Below are 2665 nucleotides of genomic sequence, written 5' to 3'. Positions count from 1 at the left end.
GGGGTCGCAAAGAGTCAGACACAACTGAGCGACTGATCTGATCTGATCTGATCTGTACCTACATGCAAAAACATGCCCTGCTGAATTTGCCACTTCTTCAGTGAAAGAGCAAAGTGAGGTTAACATATCTAAATAATTCAGGACTAAAACCCAAACAGATTCAAGTTCTCAAGATAATGCCCCCCACTTTTCTCTTTTACTTTACTCTTCTTGTTGTATTTGATTTGTTTGCTACCTAAAACTGTGCCTCAGAGCATACACTTAAGGAATTAAGATCAAACCTTTTGTTGTCAACAAATGAAGATATTTTGACTGATACAATCAGCTTTCTACATCAGCATGCATATAAATTATAGTACATTTGAATTTTTGCATTCTGCATTTAGAGCAGAGACTCAGGCTCAACCAATAGTTCCTTAGAGATTATGTCTATTGTGAAGTCATCAAGACTTTGCTGAATAAATGAGAGGTCTTCCCAAGCATAAATAGGACGGTGATGCATGGGTCTGCTAATTTTCATCTTTGCCATTTACACTGCCCTGAATTTAAACATCTGTGTTGTATCATCAAGAAAGGAATGAGTATAAAATGGATAAAGCAGTATTTGTTGAGGACCAGTTATTTGTCTAGCCATAGAGTTGGACACGACTGAAGTGACTTAGCAGCAGCAGCAGCACTGTGGGAAACATAAGAGGAAGGCAAGAGACAGTTATCCTTGTACTTTTTCTAGAATCTAGCGTGCACTTTTTCTTTAACTCATTCATATTACTAACTACACATTGAGAATTCCCTGCCAAACCACATAGATACTCAGATTAAAATTTCTTCCCTTGGAGATTCAGAAGTAGTTTAAGGAAAGTCCTAACATTGGCAAGAAAGTAACTCAACTCAGTATTACTTCTGTAATTCATGATGGTGGTTTAGAGCAACAAATGTCACATGTATAGTAAGAGAGCTTTACAGTTTATAATGCAGTTACAAATGTATCGCTTTAGATATTCCTACTCCTTGCCCTGTGAAGTACATGATATTTTCTCTGTTTTACAGATGAGAGCATGGAGGCTCAATAATGTGTAACTGACTTGCCAAAAGTGTTAAATGTGGTCAAGGGATGCAGTTCTTTTGACTCTGGAAGATCATAGGCTCTCTACACACCATTTGAGATACGCACTGGCTATAACAAACAGTGGTTATTTATTCAAGCTGAACAAGGTTACTGCTAACAAGGGGAAAAAACTATTGAGGCAAGAGCACATGGAAAGACAGCATTGCTGATTTTGATTAAAATTTACCCACACGGATTGATTCCGTCAAAATGAAAAATGGAAACCTGACTACCCTTTTCACTTTGCTATTGGGCATCTGGGACCAACTGTGAGCAAAACTTCTTTGCATGGAGGTCTCCTTACTACAAAATATCCCTGCTGACAGAACAGAAATTCTCTCAGCACTAATTCATTCCTTTGTCTAAAGGAACCGTATGAACATTACATGAAGTAATGAGGTGACATTATAGCATGGACACAGTTTGACCATGTTCTTTTGGGTTGGTGGGCTGGTAGGGATTCTGTCAAGCTACAGGACTCAGGTTGGTTGCTCGGCCATGGAGACGAGTATCCGTGGGGACCAGAAGGTTTCTTTAGGAAGTTGGCACGCTGGAGTGGAGATTTTTCAGTACAATCAAGCAGCAAGATCCCAGGCAGGGAGGGAGACATCCACAGGGGAAGTAGGAAGGCACTTGCTCACACTAGCAGAAAATTACCACCATGGCATTCATCTCAAGATGAACCTTTAGACTCAGGGACCCAGAAAAGCAGAAGTCGGGATGCAGAATCAAGTGGACTTCTCAGAGGAGACCCAACCTGGGCAAAAAAGTAATTTCCACAGATTTTTTAAGGAGTTTTATTTCACTCCTGACTTAACAAGAAAACATCACTCAAGCCTTAGTTGTTACATTCAATGTAAGTTTTCTCTTCTTTCTGTGATTGTATTCTTTAGGGAGAACAAGAACTAATGGACGGGGGAAAACGGATTTGTTATATAACAACAAAGGCCGAGCAACAACATATATAATAAGACTTCCTTTACGGCAGACATTGTCTAAAGCACTGTATATACATGAGCTCGTTTAATCCTCTCAGTAACTCTCTAGGGTAGGCATTATGAATATCTTCTCTTTACACATAAGAGAATGAAATTACAGAGAGGTTCCGTAAAAAATGCACAAGGTCACACAGCTAATAAACCATGCAGAGATTTTTCAAACCCTGGCTGTCAGACTCCAGGGACTGGACTCATACCCACTAGGCTCTATCACTTCTAACTTTTTCCCTATTAATTAAAAATGTTTCCTATTAATTTTTCCTAGTAATAATACTCCTGCCCAAATTACAGCAACTCCAGCACTGCCATTAGACAAGGTAGACTAACGTTGTTTTCTGTATTCCAAGAGTGATTTTACAGTCTCATTAATATGGAGACTGTTAAACACATCTGAGGCAGTGGACAGATATAGCCAATTCAACAAGAGAGAGCATAAAATAACTGAGAAGATGGGTGCCACTGCAAAAAGAATATGTAGCCCCTCCCCTTAGAAAGAGACCTTTAAAGTTATGTATAATTATGGAGCAAATTTCAACTGTGAATATCAAGGAAGTTTGGATAT

General features: G+C 39.1%; 1 protein-coding gene across 1 annotated transcript in view; it reads right to left on the bottom strand.

Moving 5' to 3' along the window:
* The window catches only part of LOC104999961 (dystrophin-like), a 304788-nt gene that overhangs the window by 64171 nt on the left and 237952 nt on the right, over positions 1 to 2665 (bottom strand). The window lies entirely within an intron of this gene.

Source organism: Bison bison, unplaced genomic scaffold (assembly GCF_000754665.1).
Source record: "Bison bison bison isolate TAMUID 2011002044 unplaced genomic scaffold, Bison_UMD1.0 scf7180017864366, whole genome shotgun sequence".
In the NCBI taxonomy this organism is placed as follows: Eukaryota; Metazoa; Chordata; class Mammalia; order Artiodactyla; family Bovidae; genus Bison; species Bison bison.
The sequence above is the reverse complement of the archived record's forward strand: the minus strand, read 5'-3'. Positions and strand labels throughout refer to the sequence as shown.